This window comes from Parasteatoda tepidariorum, chromosome 5 (genome assembly GCF_043381705.1).
Source record: "Parasteatoda tepidariorum isolate YZ-2023 chromosome 5, CAS_Ptep_4.0, whole genome shotgun sequence".
Classification (NCBI taxonomy): Eukaryota; Metazoa; Arthropoda; class Arachnida; order Araneae; family Theridiidae; genus Parasteatoda; species Parasteatoda tepidariorum.
Window position 1 is genome coordinate 77,297,187 of NC_092208.1, and position 24,237 is coordinate 77,321,423.

Below are 24,237 nucleotides of genomic sequence, written 5' to 3' on the forward strand. Positions count from 1 at the left end.
AGTAGAACGACTTGTCTGGTACTAGGTTTTAAATCTAATCACAAGATTTTTAACAAATATTTTCCTATGTGTTTTGGATGTTCCTGCTCGAAAAATAAGATATTCCATTTTGTTTTCACTTACATAGGAAAGAATATCATGCATTTTTTAAAAAAAAATTAATAAGCCACAATAAAGAAGAAACATTACCATGCTACACTGAAGAAATCTCCAGTACAACTGATGATCCTGTTGTTTTGCTAGCAGGAATTCGTCTCAAATAACAGCCCCCCTTATCGGTCGTTGCGTTTGCGAATAGTTTTCTAGTTTGCCAAAAACTTATTTTAAATTTATGCTTCATGTGAAAGACATTAGAATCAAAAATTCAACGAAGCCAATTTGTTGAAATAAACTCGTTGAATAAAATCAACTGGGTTTTTTGTTGCTGCGCACTAAAATGGCAACCTAATTGCCCCCATATAATTCTCGGCCTTGCGGCAGAAAGATTAATTATTAGTTGGACAATGAATTTATCTATTATTTGATGCTCTAAGTGTAAGGTTTTCTTTATTGGATTTGTTGGAATTCGCTATAATTTATCGTTTTTTTTTAAAATTTACTTTATTGACAATTTTACCGAGCAACGACAAAAAAAGAGTGGTTTTTTTGCATTGACTAGTAATACAGTGAATCCTCTTTAATAATTCCATGTGATTCCTTATTAAGAAGAAACTAGCTAAAGGCTATGCATTTACTTATTTCTTCTATTAATAAATTGCGGAGTATTCTTAATGATGCTTGTTATTATTACTTAATTAATCCTTTTTTTTTAAAACTCGATATTTCTATATCATTGTTACAAATACTAAATAAAACGAAAAAAAACAACAGCTATAACTCTTAAAAACTAATATTTCCTGCAAATTTGCAAAAATAATAAAATATCAAACGAAAAAAAATGTCCTAACCTCATTTGTTTCTGAACGACTAAAAAAAAATTTTTGTTTTCAAAAATAAAATAAATTCACTTAATAATAGTATTATCATTAATGAACTAATAATAATAATGCTACTTTTGAGAAAATGTATATCTTTATTTCATTACTCATCTCTATGGAAAATTTTATGAGTAAGTCCAATTACAATCATATTTTTATCAAATGATTTTCACAGAAGTTTTTATCTTCTTCACTAATTATACGGCCCCCTTATATTAGATACAAACTTTAAATATCTAAATCTCGGTTAATTTTTTTACCCTTTTTATTATTTTTTTACGGGCAAAATTTTTTGTATTTTTGTCTTCGGGGGCCGTATAAAAGTTAAAAATTAGAAACTGTCGTAAAGTTGCAAAAACTAAAATGAAATGAATGATCAATTGGTCAATCATCAGCCCACACATGAAAAGATTATATCTTTTTTNTTTTTTCTAACTAGATGATAGTTCTCTACAGAATGGTTTTCTACGTCTGATTAAGAACTTTAAGACTAGGAAAGGGAAACAATATGAATTTTTTTTTAATTTCAATATGAGGAATTTTTAGAATAATTTTTTTATCGTAAGCATACTTTATTTTGCGTTTTTTAGTTTTTAAATAAAGATTTTTTTATTGAGCCTTTAAATTTTTTGCTAAAAGTTGGTGTCAAAAAACTTTTTCTTTTTCAAAATTAAATGGTATAACGTTATGTGCTTCTATAAACTTTTTGCATGATTTTAATGTTTGAAGTACTACGATACAGAAAAAAGTATGGAATGTAAAATTTAAATAGAACTTTCCCACTGGATCATTATATTTAGTAGAACGACTTCTCTGGCACTAGGTTTTAAATCTAATCACGGACCCCTTTGGTCGTCATTAGAGGTACACTTACTGCACGGCTGTACGTCGACGACATCCTAAGACCCGTTTTGTTACCGTTCCTTTTGCAGTGCCCTGGGCTGGTTTTGCAGCAGGACAATGCCAAACCACATACGGCACGTGTTGCTATGAACTGTCTGCAAGCTTGTCAAACTCTTCCTTGGCCTACCAGATCACCAGATCTCTCTCCTATCGAGCATGTCTGGGACATGATGGGAAGGCGATTGCATCTGGTGCGGAATGTTGATGACCTCGTTCGACAATTGAATCGAATTTGGCAGGAAATACCGCAAAGAGACCATCCGGGAGCTTTATCGGTCTTTGCCACGCCGTGTGGCAGCTAGTATCCTGGCTAGAGGCGGCTCAGCACCTTATTGAACTTGTTACTGTAACTCTGCAATAAATTATTCAATTGTTCTGAAATTTTAATCATTTACTATTCTGTACATTGTCTTCCTATCCACCAATTTTCGTTTCAATCGGACAACTCCTTCTTGGTGCGTTGATTTTTTTTAACAATGAATGATACCTGAAAATCCCCCTACTCATCTCTGTACGCTTCCCTCCTTTTTTGAAAGGAAATGAGGGGATCTCAGGGATGGAATTGAATTTCTTCCTTACAGGCAGGTGATGCATATTTTTTGACACATTTTTTCATGACGCTGAATTAAATGAGACCGATCTTGAGAGCATCGAGAGAATAATTTGGAAGTGACATGAGATTTTTGATGTAAATAAAATACAAATTTGAACTTGCACCTGTTTGCGCCTTTGATATTGCTACCTAAACAAGTGAGTCATTAATTGCATGCATTTTTATCTCTGAATCAAATGAGGTTTTACTTAAGTCTATAAGATATCTTTTCTAATTACTCGTTGAATTGAATGAGACCAATTTCGAGATGATCGGACTAATAATTTAGAATAAACAAATTATACCTTAAGGTATGTTTTCCAGTTAGGGTATCTTTTCCAATATGTAAGGTGGATTTTCCAATTCTATGTTGAATTGAATGAGACCAATTTCGAGATGATCGGACTAATAATTTAGAATATACAAATATACCTTAAGATATGTTTTCCAGTTAGGGTATCTTTTCCAATATGTAAGGCAGATTTTCCAATTCCACGTTGAATTGTATGAGACCAATTTCGAGATGATCGGAATTAAACGCTTCAAAACTAAAGTACGCTTCAAAAGTGGTATTTTTTATACACAAAAACTCATGTAACTTTTAATTATTTATTCTATTGTCTTCCGTATTGTTTCATTTGATTCAATGGGAAAAAATACAGAGAAAAAATGTCTCACTGGATAGGTATCAATGTCAGATGCATAAATAGGTACAAGTTCAAATTTGTACTTTTTTTACATAAAATGCCTATAATGAAATACTAATAGCTTCTGAATTGTTTGTTCGATCTGTTCGCGATTACTCTCATTAAATGCAGCATGAAAAATAATACTAGAAAATATGCCTAAATGATTACCTATGGATAAATGATTAGCTAGATCATATTCAGTTTTTTGTCAAAATTTGCAAGGAAGCATTTTGCATAAACGTGGTTGAATCCAACTCTACTTGCAATAATTTGACTGAATCCTACTAGATTTGCACTAATGTGGCTGTGGGAATCCTACTGTACTTATATTAATTTGGCTGAATACTACTTCACTTGCATTAGTGGGGACGAATTCTACTCTATTGGCACAAGCGTAACTGAATCCTAAACTTCTTGTAATAATGTGACTGAATCCTACTCCACTTGCATTAATGTGGCTGAATCCTACTCTACTTGCATTAATGGGACTGAATACTACTTCATTTGCACTAATGTAGCTAAATTCTACTCTACTTGCATTAATTTGACTGAATCTTACTCCACTTGAATTAATGTGGCTGAATACTACTTCACTTGTATTAATGGGGCTGAATTTTACATACTCTGTAAAATCGTATGTATTTCGATCACCAAGACTGGAGAATGATTCAATGGACTAGGGAATGATTTAACAGACTAGGGAATGATTCAACAGACTACAGAATGATTCAACAGACTACAGAATGATTCAACAGACTGCAGAATGATTCAACATTGCTAAACATATAGCTCAACAACGAAAAAGCGTTTTTTTCACCTAACGTTCCATTTTAAAGCCGTTTTTTGAAGGTTCTGATGATGCGTAAAATAACGCTTTTTTTGCGAATAATTTGCAAATTTTATTAATAGTTGTGAGTTTGCAGCAGTTATTCAAGATTGTTAAGTCAAGGTCAACATATTTTTAGCAAGTGTTATCTACTCTAATGCTGAAAAAGCGTTAAACAAAGAAAAACCACAGTTACGTGAAAATGAAAAGGATCTATGATCAAATTTTTTAAATTTAAAAAGTAACCTTTATGCAGCAATATCTGGGCTCACAAAGAAATCGCAAAACTCCAAGATTATTTAATGATTTTCATAGTTTCATCCAGGTGGAAAAAAATTCAGCCAAATTGGCGATTTAATTTTTTTTTTTGAATAACTTTGAAAATATTTAAGTTAATTGTCTTATCTAAAGCCTAGAAAATTCTTTATGGTTTATAAAATTTAAACTCCAGTTCAGGGTACTTAAATCGCACCTTTTTCAATTTTCTTTGCGAAAGAGATACGAAAAACGCTAATACACCTTAACAGTCACATGCCTTTTTCTATTCGTTGGCAGCCAAATGGCTATAAATTCAAATCTTGCTGAATTGTTTGATTGAAAATTTTTTCTATACTTCAACATTAAATGATAGCTTTAGGGGGAATATATCTAAAAAGAACGACCTTTATTCGAAAAAGTTAATTAATATGATAACATAAAAGACAAAAGATATTAAATTTTATGATAATGGAATACGGTTTAATAGATTTTTATTAAGGAAATTTTTACTATTGAATTTAAAGAGAAACAACGATTTGCTATTAAAACAAATTTATTTCACAGGAAAAAAATCAAATTTTATTATTTAAAGAATAAAACTTCATTAACAGAAAATAAGGCGAGTATCATAGTTTAATTAAAAGACAAAAACTTTTGTTTATGATAGCTAATGTATTTCGTGATTTATAATAAAAGATTTTATTTCAGAGAGGAAAGATCAGCGAATAAAAATAATTTTGCACGGATTATCATTTTTTTCCTTCGCATTTTGGCTGAAATAGATAAAAGCTTTATTTTTATTATTGTGAAATAAACATAAAATATTTTATGCGAAGAAAATTTAAATTCATTCTTTTGATTACCTTTAATATGAGATTGGAAAGTGTCATTTATGTTTTTATAAAAAAACTTTTTTAAGAAAATAATGATGTGTTGTATTTCAGCGGTGTTCTATTAAATTAAGATTACACAATCACGAAATGCTTTCAGCGAAATGGATTTATTAATACTTTAATTTTCCCCAGCCATTCAATAATTTTTTACTAACTTATTTAAGAGATTATTTAAGGATTTATTTAAGAGAACCAGACGTTCTTTCCTTGTCTTTATTAACCCTTTTTAACCCTTTGGGGCAGAATTTTTATTAAATACATGTTTCCTATTTTTTATTATTTTGTATTAATTTAGGTTAAAATAAATAAAAAAACATTGCTGGACAATTGCTAAGGATAGACCACAAATGACTGCATAGCGCAAAAAAATTTAAGCGTAGTTAAATGCCAAGTGGTATAAAAGATTTTTACTGCATAAGTGGTATAAAAGATTTGTACTGCAAACGTAAAAATGAAAAAAAAATGCAAATACCATTTGTAGGCACCCTGGAATTAGATGTCAATAGGGGTATGCCACCAAGGAGGGCGAAGCATATTTTCAGACGTATGGGCAAACTTCGCACAACAGTAATCAGCAAGTGATGGGGTTATTTGTCCCATTCCTATGTCAATGCACGGATCAAGATTCCCTTGTAGGGCATTCTCAACCAGCAATCTTCCCTAAAGCATCCCACCCATTTTAAATGGGATTCATATATGGAGAACGTGCTGGCCACTCAAGGCATTGAATATCCTTTGCTCTGTACAAACTACTCGACAGCGATTGTTTAAATACAGGTTGCGTTGTCATCCATAAAAGTAAATTTAACAGCACCACGGAACAAGCGATCAGGAGACANTTGCTATATGTTTCCAAACTATTTATAGGCACCCTGGAATTAGATGTCAAAAGGGGGGCATGCCACCATGGAGGGCGAAGCATATTTCCAGACGTATGGGCAAACTTCGCACAACAGTAATCAGCAAGTGTTGGGGCTATTTGTCCCATTCCTATGTCAGTGCACGGATCAAGATTCCCTTGTAGGGCATTCTCAACCAGCAATCTTCCCTAAAGCATCCCACCCATTTTAAATGGGATTCATATATGGAGAACGTGCTGGCCACTCAAGGCATTGAATATCCTTTGCTCTGTACAAACTACTCGACAGCGATTGTTTAAATACAGGTTGCGTTGTCATCCATAAAAGTAAATTTAACAGCACCACGGAACAAGCGATCAGGAGACAGCAGAATATCATTTATGTAGCGTTGGCCAGTCATAGTCCCAGTTGGAAGCACTTCACCAGTCACCTTTTACCACACGGGGAGTCTTCCGCCGGCTGTTTTCACTTTATTGAATCTAATGTTTAACATTTAAAAGGCCCTTCCATTTGAATTCAACTGTCGAAGGGGTAGAGACGGGGTGGGAAAATTATAAATATGCTTTTAATCCCCTTTATTAAATTTTCACACATAAATTAATGATTGATATTTACTCTATCTAACAGCATCTTTCGATACTTGTAAAATATAAGGCCGTCACCTAGTCAAGAATTTGAGAAATAAAGCATGTAGTATTTTAAATTTTCGATAAACTTTTTCTGACAAAATTTTGACAATGCAATTCTGCAATTATTAGTTTTTGATAGGTAGTTAAATAGTTTATGGTAGGTAAGTACTTCATGTACGTCGAACTAGAGCTGTACAATGGGCTATTGGTGACGATCGGGGAAACATCCCTGAGGATGATCCGAAGATATGCCATCGCAATTTTGATTCTCTGCAGAGGGGGTGGCTCCTCTGCTTTCGTAGCCCGACTATCTGAGGGGGGAAGTCGAGCACTTTGCGGCAAAACAGTTAAACGAAGATCGTATACAGCACACGCTCAGTCCCTTCACAGGCTGATCAAAGCTGCTGCCTACCCGCTTACTGACCGCAGCCAGTAATGCTTGACTTCGGTGTTCTAATGGGAACTATGTTTGTGCGCTCAGTCAACTGCGGCACAATATAGTATAACATTTCTTGTTCTTAGAGTTTTAATAAGTATATTTTTTATGCAATTAACATTTTTAAGTGTCGTCCAAATCGACTTTCATCGGTTTAAACTGTGAAAAAATTAGATTTTTGAAAACCTGAAAGCTGATAAACGTGTATATTTAAACTAATTATTCAAAACCACAAATCGCATCCTTTATTGCTTTAAAGTGTTGAGGAAAGTCCTATAGAAGTTGCAAAAATTATCAAGATCTTTTTTCCTAGTCTAATAAGGAGATCCTTTTAATCTTTACCCTTCTTGAAATGTATCGGGTTGTCTAATAATACTATAGCCTCAAAAGTTAAGTACAAAAAACACCCGAGAAAATACAAATTAAAAATTTAAATGTAAAATACAAGATAGCGAAAGTAGAAATCTTTTAGTATTCAAGAATAAATTTAACGGATGAATATAGTGATTATCAGCATCATCATCATTGGCACGGCAGCCCTTTGTGAGCCTGGGCCTTCCTCAGAAGCTTTTCCCATTCTGCCCTTCTCCCAGCAATTGATTTCCAGTTCTTTACTTTTAGGATGGCAAAATCCTCATCCACACAGTGTTTCCATCTCTTTTTGGGCCTTTCTCTTGACCTTTTATTGGAGGGGGTTGCATTAAAGACTCTTAATGCTGTTCGTTCTGGGTTCATTCTCACTACATGCCCGGCCCATCTCATTCTATTTAGTTTGATAGATTTAATGATAGCATCACTATTAAAGATCTTATATATTTCAAAATTATATCTTTTTTCCAGTTAATATAGTGATAATATGGAAGTAATTATTCGTCTTATTTTAAATTTTTTTTTATTTTATTTTACTCTCTCGCTGCCATATCATTATGTTGGTTTTAATGTCGTAATGTTTTATCTCTAAAAAACAGTGGCGCAGTTAACAGTTCAGCAATCCCCACGACCCTTGGGGGGTGCGCATGAGGTTTGAGGGAGCACGAGCCAGAAACAATACACTGCATGTAGGGGTGCACCTGTTTCAGGTGCACTGCGATAGCACCTAAAACTAAAACAAAAGAAAAAAAACTTTTATAGTTTTTTTGTGCAAATAAATAAGATTCAGAAAAAGTTTTTCAAGGCTCCAAATCTAAATCAATGTAATCTTTTGATCGCCCTTTTTCGGTAGTTATCACTATGAATTTCCATAGTTTTAAAAATCTCAACAATTTTGACAACTCGACAAATCCGAATGTCTCTTTATAGTGTTCTTGTCTCATATTGCAATTTCAAAAATATTGTGTTAAGTTTGAAATAGGGCGCATTTATAATTCTTGCAATTGGGCGCACCTAAGTCTATGTAAGCCTCTGCTAACAAAAGTATAAATTTAAAATTCATGATATACTCGTGAATTACTTTAGTAAAGGATAAAAGTTTTCCCTCGCTGTAATTTTGCCTTAGAAATAAAACTTCCGAAATATTTCTTCTATCGCTTCGAAACACGCATTAAATTGAATGCCAAATATCTAAACTAAAATTAAATTTGGCGTTTTCTAAAACCCTATCACAACTGTAGTATAAGAAACAACTTTAACAGAAACTGTTGCAGGGAAATTTTATGCCTTTCTTATTTATCATAAATTCATCGTTGAAAAATATATAATAATATTTACTCGTGAGGAAGGTATTCAAATCTTAAGAAAATATTTGTTTGTAATACATAAAAATGCTTATGCTACTCAAAATTCGCAGTTTTATTGGAAGTGAAACGGGATAGGAGGCAATAAGTAAATAATATGAACTTATACTTTCATATTTGCTTTTTACGACTCAAATTTTGTTGAATGAAACACTTTTTTACTTGCTATATGTTTCCAAACTATTTAGAAAATATAGCTTCGAAATATTTTCTTATTATAAATAGAATCACAGTATAAAATGTTTTCTCCAAATTGGTTTTCTTTAAATTATTGTTTCTTATATATTTACCCGCACATTACAGATGTTCTCAGGTACGTAAAACATTATACAACAATTGTAATGCAAAAAAGGCTTAAACAATTTTCATTAATATTTATATTTATTTCATAATTCTTCCAAGTTTGGTTTCCAGAAACTTTTCTGCAAGAACTACGGAGAAAATTAAATTTACGTTTCTGAAAGAACACTATGGCGTTTAAAATATTTTTATCTGATATGCAGCAGAAAAGAGTGTGCTGCCATTTATATTTAGATATAAACTTAACTATTAGAGAGCAAAGATTGAATGAATTTGCAAGATAAAACCATGATTGCATTTTTTTTTATCCTGCGGCAATTTTTTAAAGTATGGAAGCTGTAAAATCATGTAAGAAATGAATAACTAAAGAGAAGAAAAATAACAATCGATGTTAAAATTCTATTCTAATCGACCATCTATTCATTAGATATAAAGCTTAACTACTAGAAAGCAAACATTAAACACAATAGTATGATAAATCACGATTACATTCTTATAGCCCTAGATTACATTTTTATAGGGTAATTTTTTTAAATGTGGAAACTATAAAATAATGTAAAAAATGAATGACTAAAAAGTAATAACAGCCCATATTTAGAAAGATTGTACTGCCATCTATTTATTTAATATAAAACTTAACTATTAAAAAGCAAAGATTAAACAAATTAGTATGATAAACAACAATTACATTTTTATATCCTAAGGGCAATTTTTGGAAATTTGGAAGCTGTGCAATTATATAAAAAATGAATAACTAAAAAGAAAAGAAATATCAACTGATCTTTAAAAATATTGTGCTGCCATCTATTTATTGGATATGAAACTTAACTATTAGAGAGCAAAGATAAAACAAATTAGTATGATAAACCCCTTTTGCATGTTATATCCTTAAATCAATTTTTTAAAACGTGAAAGCTGTGAAATAACGTAAAAAATGAATCACTAAAACGAAAAAAAAAAAAAAAATCCCCTATGTTTGAAAATATTGTGCTGTCATCTATTTATTAGATATAAAACTTAACTAAGAAAAGGCAAAGATTAAACAAATTAGTATGATAAACCACGATTACACTTTTATAACGCTAGAGCAATTTTTTGAAATGCGGAAACTGTAAAATTGTGTGAAAAATGAATTACTAAAAAATAATAACAACCTATCTTTAAAAAGATTTGCATGGTGCTCCATTTCGAACAATTATCTAGTTCATAGAATTTTTTTTTAAATACTGTAAATTATAAACAATCCTAATGTCTCTTTCTGTAGATTAATGTAGTGAAAAATATAGCATGAGCGCAGAACATCTTATAATCACCGCTTTATAAAAATCTTTCTAAATCTTTTTCATAATTCGTAAAGATTTTGTTAATTTTAAAGCTCTTTAAAATTCCAATTAACTCATTTTTAATGTTTCATATTTATTAAACTGGTGGAATAATTTAATTGCTGCTCTAATTTTTCACTAAAATACTTTCATTTATATTAAATTTTATATTTCAATGTTTTAGTATATATATCGAAAACCGAAGTATTCTTCGTGTAAAGAATACATCAATAAAAAAAATATCATTAAGAGTTTTCTCGCATTTTGAAAATGAAATATATGGGGGAAAAATAAAAACCTTATCATAGAATAGAGGAGTGTTTATTTTAGGCGTAAAGAAGCTTTCAAAAAAAATCTCGTCTTTCAAAAATATGAAATTAATTTTGAATATATAGCAAATTTTAATGCCTTTGAGCATTCTTATTTAAATTTATTTTCCATTTAATATCTGAATTTTATTAAATAAAAGTGCTTTATGCATGTTATAAATTTTAAATACAGAAGAAAAGCTCGAAAAATGTATAATGTTTCAGAAATAATATTTGAAAATAGTATTTGCTTTCAAAATCCCCTTTAAGTGCAGATATCTATAAATTTTGGTTTCAGTAGCAAACAGTACACTTAGAGTAGGTAAATAAATAAGATCAATAAATATTATTCATCTCATAAATTTGATGGACGGCCGTATCATCATTTCGTTTAATCTCTCTTTAAATTTCGGAAAAGCAACTTAAATTTCGTGTATGCAACAATGCATTTTGATTTATAGGCCTTCTCTCTTGAAATAACAATTTATTTCTTTTATCTATGCATGACAAAAAGAATGTCATTTTAAGCGAAATACTGTATAATTTATTAGACATTACCATAAACAAACTTTTCTTTCTTACTAAAAGCACCACATTTACTTTGCTGTGACTAAACAAAGGGTTATGAGTTTAGGGGAAATTTCGCAATTTTATGTTCGAAACTCTGAAATTAGATTTTGATTAACTCGTCCTATTAATATTTTTTTTTAATTCTTGATGAATTATTTCTATTTATGCACTGGTGTGAAAAAGTACTGAAAATTAGAATAACATTTAATAAAAAATTTTTTTCGTTTTTTTTAAAAAATATTTATGTTTTCTGATAGATTTTTTTGGAAAAAATGCATTTATTTGAAATATTTTTTATTAAAAAATTGCATTTTTAAGTTAATAAACTTAAGGAAAACGTTTAATTTTTGTTAGATATAAAATGAAAAACGTAGGTACATTGATTTTGAAAAACGCAGGTGTAGTTTTCAGTTGTCATATAAGTTTATTATGAATACTTTTTTTCTATTCTGCGTTTTTCTTTTTAGTGGTCAAGAGATCAGAGTGGTCAAGATGAATGCAATATTCCACCTTCATAGACACAAAAATTCAGTCAATAGAAACATAGTAACAAGAGAAATATCACTACGATTGTTTAATCAGTATAATGTTATTTTTAAAAAAATTAAGTTTTCTAGCAAAATGCATACCTTTATTCGGGGTTGTTTTTATTAGCTTCAAATTGAGGAGAATTCGTTTGAGATATTTATTAATTGTCCTAAATTTTGGGTCTACAGTTATAGTTCTGTTAAAACATACGAAATGTCAAAGAAAAAAAATTCATGTTGGCTTAAGTTTTTTCGCAGTAGTAAATTTCAATTCATATGTTAGTTGGTGGTGGGGTAGTAAAAAGTTAAAATATTCAAATAAAAAGTCAAAGTTAATTGTTAATTGCGCAAAAAAATGGACCATATTCAATAACTTATATTTTCATTTTTATATATAATGAATAAAAATGAAAAATTAATCCTTGAATAAAAATTAACCAACCCAAACTGATGAAATGATACTTGTACGTTTCTGAGATGATATATCACGAATTAGAATAAAAACTTTTTAGCATTCAAAAGTCATACAAACAAAAATTAAGTTTTTCTTATGTTAACATTATGTAACGTCAAATCTAAACATTTGCTTATTATGTTTAAATATGTAAAATGCTATTTTTAATCTAATTTGCAGAGTTATTTAATTTCATTTCATTTTATAGCCGTCGATGAACAGCAGACGCAATTTTGACTTAACGACTACCAATGTTCAACTCCATTGCCTTGTAATTTTGAACCCAATCCAGAAGACAAGGGAACTCTTGGATCAAGTATTGGGAGAAATTTGCCTTCGTGGAGGACTGTTTGATGGAACTAACCCGCATTTGCGTTAAATGGAGAGGAACACCACGAGACCCTCCCACGGTTAGCCTGACGGCAAGGGGACTTTAACCCATGATCCATCTGCCACTGGGGACAATTCACGTCAGCACTGTGGTTGGTGCAAGCCGGATGCGGAATTCGTATCTTAACCATCGTCGGAATCGAACCCCGGTTCACCTCATTGGAAGGCGAACGCTCTATCCCCTGAGTCATCACGGTTCAGTGTTTTTGCATTGGCAGATTTTTGTGCAAAGGGTTACTATAGTCCAACATGTGAGTTGTGTTTAATTTCCATTTAAATAAGTTAATGGTCTAAAGGAGCACAAAAGCACGTTTTACTTTAAACTAAAATTTAAAAAAAAAATATAAAAAGGGCATTTTTTAAAAAAAAAATGCTATTTATTTCTTTATACTTCGTTAATTAGTTAAAACTCACTCCGAACGTTGACCGTCGATTGATTACATTTTTTAATTAATAAATATGTTAAATATGTTAGTGGAAGCACGAAAAAGTGGCGGTACTTTGTTATTATCTTCTTCAAGTTCAGTTATAAAACTTTTTTTGTGTGAGACCTTTTGACAGTAAAAATTTAAAGCTTCTCATTAAATAGCTTAATAATGTGGTCTTCATACTAAACGATTTTCGTTTTTGTTGTTTCGATTGCCTACTTGCCNTAACAACCAACCATCGCCGGAATCGAACCCCGGTTCACCTCATTGGAAGGCGAACGTTCTATCCCCTGAGTCATCGCGGTTCAGTGTTTTTGCATTGGCAGATTTTTGTACAAAGGGTTACTATAGTTCAACATGTGAGTTGTGTTTAATTTCCATTTAAATAAGTTAATGGTCTAAGGGAGCACAAAAGCACGTTTTACTTTAAACTAAAATTAAAAAAAATATATAAAAAGGGCATTTTTTTAAAAAAAAATGCTATTTATTTCTCTATACTTCGTTAATTAGTTAAAACTCACTCCGAACGTTGAACGTCGATTTATTACATTTTTTAATTAATAAATATGTTAGTGGAAGCACGAAAAACTGGCGGTACTTTGTTATTATCTTCTTCAATTTCAGTTGGACTACAGAGTTATAAAGCTTTTTTTGCTAATTAAATAGCTTAATAATGTGGTTTTCGTACTAAACGATTTTCGTTTTTGTTGTTTCGATTGCCTACTTGCCATGCCAGCAAGCTTGCTTGGGAAACAAAGCGAATTTAAGGCATAGGGTGCTTTTCTTGTTATTCAGTGGCGCCATCTAAGAATATAATTTGAACCACACACACACGTTGCAGCCCGTTTTACATGGCGGAATCATTCATATAACTATTAATTCATCTACTGATCGTAATTTTGACCTGAACCAGAGAGCGACCAATCTGCAATTCAGCACCCCTAGAGGTATTGATTTATGGAAACTTGGAGGACTTTGATACTCCAACGGATATAACCTGCACCAGTTACCACTTAACACACGGGTTTTATACGGTTGGAAGGGTTTGAATTCCCGTTCTCACGAACACGAGTCCAACGTCCTACCAACCAGATTAATCCGGCACAATTTTCGTTTATTTAGTGATAAAAAAGTTCGCTTAAATATATTCACTGAGAAAAGCTTTTAATCAAATATAAATGCAAGAAATTAATCTCAAGAAATACGCAACATTTATTACCATTTCTAAAAACTGATTTATTACGTTTTAAAAAACAAATTGTAACAATAAACTTCTATGATATAATTACAATAAAGCAGGTTTTGTCAACAAAAAAATTCTGCATTTATTAGTGTAAACTTGAAAAAAACTTGTAGTTTTAAGTATCATCATTTACTTAAACACACTTTATTGATCTATAATAATTATAATCTGCAACAATAATCCTATGTATTTACATGATTGGCGTTACTAATTCCCTAATATTCTAAGATTACGGGAATCTTGTGACCTTAACGCGACAGAAGTAGTTTTATCTTTAATAATTCACAGAGATATTTCAGCTTTATCGGGACAAGCTATTTCTGCCTTAATGAAACGTCAGAAAGGGCATATTATTGATATCTTAACTTAGAATGTAGGAAATAGTCATTTAGGAAGACTCTGAATTTTCTACTGACTGAATTATATGTATTTTAATGCGCGAATATGAAGTCAATAAATACGGTAATATTTTAGTTATGTAGGAAATGTTTAATAAATACATTGAGAGACAGTCTTGTAAAATGTTAATCATTTTTCTAGTTCTTAATAATTATGCTATGTCTTCATAAATAAATTTTTTTACGTTTTTATTTCATGTTTGTGATAATTGAATCGATCAGCTTCAATTACTTTCTGATTGGTTAGAGATCTCAAATTTCAGCAGGGGCTGTGTAACGGTGCATGAAATTTCAGCCTAATTACTAATTCCTTCTCACCGATAATTAAATTTCTTTTCTTTATTGCAGTGATTATGCTACAATACTCCGAAATATAATTTTTTTAACTTAATAAATAATTTATTTATTACTTACAGTCACAGAAAACCGGGGATTTCAAGTATTTAAAAATTGAAGTGTAGAAAGGAGAAAATTTCCCCCATTTTATCAATGGCTTAACCGTAGAGGGAGCTGGGGATTATCTCCCTCCCTAAACTAATGAAATCCAGAAATAAATTTCCCTTTTTTATGTAAACATATTAATTATTATATGGGTCATTCTCACAGAAACAGTCATTTTCATGTCCCCAGTATATTTTATGTTTGTNATTAATTAATTATAAATTAATTATTTAAAAAATTTATTAATTTAAATATTAAGTATAATTTACAGAATATATACTTTCTTTATAACGCCATTACATATTTCTATTAATATAAAAAGTTTCAGAGCTTTTTATTCACTTTACTTTATTGGGATTTTATGAACTGAAAAATGACAGTTTTCGTGAGAATGACCCATATAATAATGTAATAATAGTGTAACTGAAATGTAAATTTAACCGAATAAATGGTTTTTATTCCATGCTCTAAGGTATCATGATAAAATTACTAAATTTTACCACATTTACTAATTTTTATTACAAATTATAAAATCTTATTTTATTGTTAATTTTATCAAAATCATTACAAAAGTGCTTCTGCTAAAATTACCCAACTTTTTGGTGTTTCCATAGAGGTAGAAACACGGTAATTTTAACCATTTTCTCGAAGTTTCTCCTTAATTTTTTTTTCTCAGAGCATAAATACTTCCAAGATTTACACCTTTAGGGCGACAGTAAAGAAACGAGAAGCTATTAATTTTATTCGCACTCTATCCAACGGATTTAGAATATATAATCCAAAGAGGTGACACAACGATTTTTTAAAATCCAATAATTTGTATTACGAATTTAATCCATTGCAATGATTTTACAACTGTTTCGTTTATTTTTTATTTTTGTGGTATTTTACGTGCGTTTTAGTAGATTATAAGCAGGGATGACTATAGCAAATCTGAAATGTGTAAAATTTAAGTGTCATCAAAATGAATAAGTTTTTTACTATATTGCTGCGTTGCACTTACGTTTATAAAAGGTTTCATCAAAATCGAAAATTTGTTTCAAATGTTATAATGCATACAAAAAGTGTACTCCCACCCTTTTATTAAAGAAAAAACAAAATTCATTAGAGAGTGAAAACCAATAAGATTATATAAAAATCGTAAATCATAATAAAATTATATTAAAATCATAACTTATTGAAAAATTAATTATTTTAGCTTATATTTCAGATGCCCTTAACCCTTTGACGCAAATAAGACCCTGGTGTCCCATATACAAATGTATTTTTTTTGACGCTCTAATTACAAGTAAAAATATATATAGGTATTTCTAAATTATAAAAAAACAGTCTAATAGTTACTAAAAAATCTGTTAGATAATCGGAATTACATTTTTACTTAAATATAAAATCCAAAAAAAAAAAGGTTTGTGATTATTTCTTTTCATTTGTATTCAAAAATTTATCAATAATTGATTTCGTAAATTAAAGAAATTTCAACAAAGAAAAGTGTTTACTCTTAGATCTAAATAACTACAAATAAGTGCAAATTCGAAAAGTTATTGTTTTGAGGAGAGCTTTGTTTGGAAGATTTTCACCTTTAACGCAGAGAAAAACACCGATGTTTCAAATTTTTCACATATTTCTACCTAAATTGATACTAAATAGTAAAAAAATAGTATGAAAAATGTGTTTAATAAAAATTCTGCGTTAAAAGGTAAAAAGTTTCAGAAATTTAAACAGAGAATTTTATGTTTCGTAGGTAAAGTACTTATTTGAAGTCACTTTAACTAAAAAAACATTTGAAGTTAAAAACAAAATGTTAATAATTAAATCTTACTAAAGGTGACAGCTGTACTTAAATGCTCGAATTTTATATATTATTTATGGAGTTTTTACTTGTTCGACGTAATCGCATGTGTTTTTTTTAATCTACCTATTTTTGCTTAGGTGCAGATATTGTTTCAGGCTTGTGTAATAGTTTTATGATGTTAAAATGAAGGTATTTCTTCGTGGCTCTAAATTGCAAGGAAACACACTTTAAGTAGAAACTAATGGCGAAAAAATTGTTTTATACGTAGAACCGTTAATGTAATTTTAATCGTTAGCTGCGAACGTGGCGACCATTTCTAGAGCAAATAAGTTTTCAGAGAAAAAAAAAATTCTTTTATTATCGTTAAACTTTATGCGGATGTTAAGTGGTTAAAAGCTGATATTTTTTAGCAGTTATCCATTATTTTATATTCGCCGTGTTTCTAAAAATAGTAAAATATATCGACTAGTTAGAGTAATAAAAATATTATCTTTAATATGCTATACTTTTTCCGAAATGCAGCACTTTTTACGCCAAACTGTTCAGGATTCAAATTCAGCAAAAAATTTAATTCAAATATTATCTTTCGAAAATATAATAAAAATTTTAAATTTAATAAAGGACTCCTCAAGTATCAGCAATTTTTAATAACTTACTGATCAATTTAGACTAGCAAACCTTTTCTTGTGGTCTTAAAATTCCTTTTGAAAATAATACTTAAATTATCTTTATTTATGAAATTTCAAGTTTCTTGCATTATTATAAACATAACCTCATGACACCAGACAGAAAATTGCCATTTTTACTTAAAAATATGTCGACTCACAAATGTCAGCTTTTAAAATATTTTTAATTGCTTAAAAATAAGAATTTTATTTTTTTAGCATTTGTTTACATTTTTTAAAATATTTTTAATTGCTTAAAAATAAGAATTTTATTTTTTAGCATTTGTTTGAATTTTTTAAAATATTTTTTAGTGCATTTGGGTGATGAAAATTTTTTAACCAGACTCAAATAAAATGATATATGACGTAAAACTGTTCAAAAGTTTACTTAAATCGAATCCTTTCTTTCTTAAAATTTTTACATTGTAATTAAAATCCTGAAATAGCGAGGACATGTCCAATTATATTTTTATGTAGACAATCGTTTTGCTGAAGCAATCTCACCGTTAGTTTTTTTTGGTTTTGAAACCATATGTTGTAAATGGTTAAAAAACCGAATAATTTTGTTTTCATGTTTTTCTCAATCTTAAGGTTAATTGGATGGACAGACTGCTGCCGGTTCTCTTAAGATATTTTTAGAATGGAAATTCGAACAGTGCAGACAAAAAAAAACTTTCAAAATATTATTTTTAAGGAGTAAAGTTGTACTGAATGTTATCCTATGAACTGGAAGATTAGTATAAAGACATTATAAGTTATTTGCATGGAGTTTAGAGGATAAAATGTTTTAATTTTCACAGCATTATGTTGACAAATTAAGAAGAGTGCCGGTACTAATTGTTTTAAAATTATAATTTCATTAATCCTTGGATATGTAGATTTTATGGTACTGAAACTCATTAATCTGATTCGACATCCAAGTTGTAATATTTTAAGAGCTCCAACGAGTCGGAGATAAGATATACTTATTCTGGGAAACTAATTTAACTATGTCCTAGTAATTTGGACTTAAAATCTGGTGGGGCGTAATTTGAATTTGATTATTTCCCGCAGTCAGTGTTAAACTTTTAATCAAAATTCCGTCTTATATTAAGAAAATCCGGATTTCAGACATTTAGATTGATTCTGAATCTTAGCGAAGGTCAATTGGATTTAATTCTCGATTGAAGTTAAGCACACTTTTAATTCCTCTCTCCGAGGTTAATTTTAATTGGAAGATCGCTCGATATCTATTCTTGTACATTGAAATTTAGATTAATGACATCATGTCATTCAGGAGGTGGTGTAATTTTAATTGCTTTGGGCTTAATATAGTTACAGTTATGGTTATAAGAGTAATTTACACTTATTTCAGACATTTCGAAAAATGAAGTGAGTCTCGGGATTCTTATTTTTTAGAAGTACAATAGTTCAAAAAAAGCACTTATAAGTGTGCAAATTGGTGAAATTTTTTTTTTACTTCAGTAAAATTTATACAGAAATGTATGAAGAATTTTCACTTTAATTATAGAACAGATCAAAAGACGACTTTTATCAATGCGCAACAAAATGGCAACACTCCGGAAATGACGTTTTCAGCGCCACGTCACTGAAATAAGTTAACTATTATTTAAATTGATGGGTTAATTGTTTTCTTAAACTATTTTAATTTAAATTTATAAAGTTCTTTGTAATTGTTTGGTTACTTGTTTTATTTTTATATATAAAACAAGCATATATGCTATTTATGCATATAAGTTAATTGGGTACTTGCACTTCAAGAGGAAGAGAATCACAGATACCTACACATGTGACTTATGACGTAAACCTTAACTGATTGTTTGTAAGCATAATAACGTAAATTTGTGCTAAGTTTCTCCACGTTAGTTAGAATGTTAATTAACGAGAAGTTGATTAAATGCAGCTCCGCGTCGAACACCAAATTAGTTGAAATGTAATTCTTTCTCGTCTACAACGTTTACATAACTTAGATTTATTATTTGTTTATGTATTTTATAGTAACCATAACATATTTTTGTTCTCTGTACCTGGCAACTTCTATAAATAATTAGTTTGTTTATGTTCGACATGGCTTCGTGCCTGTTTTTGTGTTAAGTAAGAAATACATCGTGAAAGAATTGAAATCTTTGTGAAAGAATCTTTGCGAAAGAATATAGAATGAGTCATTTAAGAATTGATGCTTGATATGCTTGGCTTACTCGAAATGGAATGGAAAGAACAGTTGCTAACGTAAGCAAATGACACGTTTCTACAACCAATCAGGATCGAAATACCCATACTATGTCGCTTGTATTCCATTCTTTAAGGATATCACGTGTTAATGAAGATAAATATATTATGATTTATTTTAATTATTTTTATTTCTAGCAACTAAATTTCTCTCTTCCTTTAAATAAAATACATAGTTATATGAATAGCATACATCATTACAACTTTTAAACTAAAGAACAATTTTCCGAAAAGCGTTATAAAAGTAGCCTTTTTTTATTTTTTTTTGTTCATGAAAGAATTTAGTTTAGTACAGAATAAACAAGAATATATAAGCTCATTAGAATAAAAATAAGCTGTGTAGTAAGTGGCATATTTAATAGATAAATTGTTCTATTTCATTTTGGAGAAACGTAAAAATTTCTTACAACTATTGAGGCCAATAACGCTTTATTAATTTTGTTAATGCCCTTAACGGGTATTAATATAATTGGCCCAGTTTTAATTAGTACAAAATGTACTAATGTTGGTACGAAATATTATATTAGTTAATTGGTACCTTAATTAATGGTATTTAATAATAATACTTGATACCTATTAAAACTGTACCAATACTGGGCATTTTGAGTATAAGTACTAGATAGATTTTTTACAGCCCTCGAAAGGGTGAAGTACAAAAGAAAATTGCTCGAATTTGATAATTTTGACTATCATGAAATAGGGTCGAGTAACAGCGTAATCATAAATTGTACTGAATACAGTTAATTTTTATTTTTATTTTAATTTTTTAATTTTTATTTAATTTTTAATTTTAATTTTTATTTTAATTTTTTAATTTTTATTTAATTTTTAATTTTAATTTTTATTTTTATTTTTATTTTAATTTTTATTTTATTTTTATTTTACGTATCAAAAAAGTGCATTGTTTAATCTAATTACTTAAGCCACAGGAAGGAACAATAAGGAAAAAAAAATTAAGACAAAAATTTAAATTACTTAACCTTTATTCATTGCGTCGGCTTTTTTTCCCCCCTCCCCGTACGAAAAACGAGAATTCAGCGAGTATATTTCATTTTATTTTACAGCCGACCCAATTCTTAGTTTACGAATGTCACTGTTCTGATCCGTAGCTTTGTATTTTTGAACACAGCCCAGCAGACAAGGGAACTCAGAGATCAAGCATTGGGACAAACTAGTCTTCGTGGAGGACTTTTTTGATGGAACTAACTCACATTTACGTTACATGGATTGGAAAACAAAGAAAACTTTCATTGGATAGGTCAACGCAACTGGATTTTAACCATAATCTGTAAATCACTTGGTATATTTAACGTCAGCACTGCGGTTGGGGAGAGCCAGGAGCATCATTCATATCAGCCAGCCAACGCTGGGATTCGAACTTGGGTCACCTCAATGGGAGGCGGACGCTCACTGCGGCGTCTCAGTTAGTTTATGAATAATTGTAAGGCTAAGGTTTTAAATGTGGTTATGCCAAACATACATAAGTGTTATCCATCACTGAATACTCGTTGAAATTGGCCGGGTCTGGATACAAGGTTTTGGTACAAGTAGTAGAGAAGTACAAGGTTTTGGGACTAAAAAACCGGCACTGTGAAGTAATTTTTTTTGCCAGTTCCAAGTTATGATTATCTAACTAGGTAGGCCGAGTAAACGGTACATCTCCAATTTAATGCCTTTATAAGCGATCAGAAAATAGAAGCACAAAATATATCTCGGAATATTTTTATACTAAGATAGGTGATAAAATGAAACTTTATCTGAAGCTAAATATTAGGCCCTATCTGCTGCAATAAAAATCGTTCAGAAGACCGCTGTATTTGTACAAAACAGCACGCAAAGCCAATATTTGAGTAGCAAGTCTACGTCTTTACGACGTAGAAGACTTTAATAAATAAATTTCCGTGAAAACTTAAATGTATCTTGCAACAAAGTATTAAATGTTGGATCATTTTGGATAAGTTATTGATCTCTTGTATAGAATGTCTAGTAGGGAGTTCTATATTTCCTCATTTAAAAGAGGAAATACTTCTCAGAATTTTTTGTTAAGCCATTTTTCTCAGAAGTTTTTGTTAAAGAAAAATTTTGGTTTAAAGAAAAGAAGAAATTGTTAGTGTAAATAAGTATACTATTCTAGGATAGCTTTATTCTTTTAGTGCCATAGAAATAACAAACACTATTCAAGCACACCATGAAATATGATTCAATAGAGGATACGACACCAACCAACCATTGACACTCATCATTCATGTATTAGTTGGGCAGATTTGTTGGCCACTTTAAAGGGGCACCATATCAGGTAGGCCAACGTTGCTCTTACAGTAAGGACAGATAGTACAAAGAGTGAAAGAACATCTATACCTTGTGCAGGATTCGAACCCAGGACCTTTCTGATGCCGCAGCTCCCTGTCCACTAAGCAGTCTGGTTGGAAAAACTAATTGAAAAATATATATTAAAATATAATATATAAATATAACATGTAAATGTAATAATAAATATGAAAATATTTCATAAATGTATTTAAGTATTGTTATATTAATGAGGAAAAGGCTCGAATATATTAAAGTTCTTCATTTGATCCGAAAATGATATAAGATCGGAAGGATTCCTTTAAAAGTATCATTATTTTAAAAGTAATTTTCAAACAAGGCACTTGACAATAAGTGTACACTAAATTTTCATAAATATTTTAACAACTTAATTTGATAGCAAACAATTATTGATTTTGATTTTACTTTGGTTTTGAATATAATTCTGTTATTATGCTGACCAAACACAAATTCTGTTTCCATAAATAATTCAAGTGTATACAGGGTGTACGAAAAGTTTGGAAACCGTCAAGTATGCCAGGAAATATACATCGGCTTGAAAAAGTGAAAATAAACGCATTAACGCATGGTTAATTATAAACCACCGAGTTTATAATTAACCAAGATATTCGATTCGATCTTCACCCCTACCCCTTGGAGGTGAAGTGGGAGCAATATTGAAATTTTAAAAAGTGAACCTCTATTTGTAATTGCAGATTTGGATTCTTAAGAAAAAATTACTACTATTTGACTTATAAGTTTATGTATTTCATTTCACAGATGGCGCTGTAACCAAGAAAATTTAGATAGGGTTCAAATGGCTTAAAAAGGCAATCTTGCGACCCACTAAATTACGATCATAAAAAAAGATATGTTTCAATTTTTTTAATCGAATTTTTTTAATTTCTTCTTTCGAAAAAAAACAACAACAGCATCGAAGCATTTTATTTTTATTTCTGGAAAATCCAAATCTGCAATAAAAAAATAGGAGTTCATTTTTAAGATTTAAAAGTTTCCCCTTTCCATCCAGCTGGTGAGGGTGGAGTGAGTTTGGTATCATTCAATTATTTAAAAAATAAATAATGAACCCGTCTTTTTTCGCTTTTTTTGATTCGATGTATATTTCTCGACATACTTCACTACTTCTTGACTTCTTAGAACCTGTATAGGATTTTTCGTGATAATCGCCGTTAATGAATACTTTTAGAGATAAAAATCTAAATTTTTTCGAAAGAACAAAAAGTATGTTAAGCAAGGGTTGCAAAATATTATTTAAGCTCTAAAAAAAAATCAAAATATGACGAATTGCTCTAAAAGAAGAAAGGATTAAACGCGTTACAACCGTTATTAAATGTATTAAAACATGATTGAGTACCATAGAAAAAAGATACTCCGTGAAAAGCGATTATTAGATACGCTGTCAGGTTTCATGCGACATCTAAACATGCCTTGATGTTTTTACCTCTGGTTTTCCTCTAAAGTGGTTCGTTAGATTCTGATAACGTTTTTTTTCCATGCTTAAATATTATATTACGGCTTTAATCGAATTTTTTTAATTTCTTCTTTCGAAGAAAACAACAACAGCATCGAAGCATTTTATTTTTATTTCTGGAAAATCCAAATCTGCAATAAAAAAATAGGGGTTCATTTTTAAGATTTAAAAGTTTCCTATTTCCATCCAGCTGGTGAAGGTGGAGTGGGTTTGGTATCATTCAATTATTTAAAAAATAAATAATGAACCCGTCTTTTTTCGCTTTTTTTGATTCGATGTATATTTCTCGACATACTTCACTACTTCTTGACTTTTTAGAACCTGTATAGGATTTTTCGTGATAATCGCCGTTAATGAATACTTTTAGAGATAAAAATCTAAATTTTTTCGAAAGAACAAAAAGTATGTTAAGCAAGGGTTGCAAAATATTATTTAAGCTCTAAAAAAAATCAAAATATGACGAATTGCTCTAAAAGAAGAAAGGATTAAAAGCGTTACAACCGTTATTAAATGTATTAAAACATGATTGAGTACCATAGAAAAAAGATACGCCGTGAAAAGCGATTATTAGATAC

General features: G+C 30.1%; 1 protein-coding gene across 2 annotated transcripts in view; it reads right to left on the reverse strand.

Moving 5' to 3' along the window:
• The window catches only part of LOC107449465 (sulfotransferase ssu-1-like), a 67,372-nt gene that overhangs the window by 15,293 nt on the left and 27,842 nt on the right, over positions 1–24,237 (reverse strand). The window contains exon 2 of one of the 2 annotated variants that reach the window (XM_071180648.1): positions 22,222–22,295. The exons of the other annotated variant lie outside the window; for it this stretch is intronic. The gene's annotated coding sequence lies outside the window, so the exon portion shown is untranslated. The remainder of the gene's footprint in view (positions 1–22,221; positions 22,296–24,237) is intronic. 2 annotated transcript variants of the gene reach the window in all.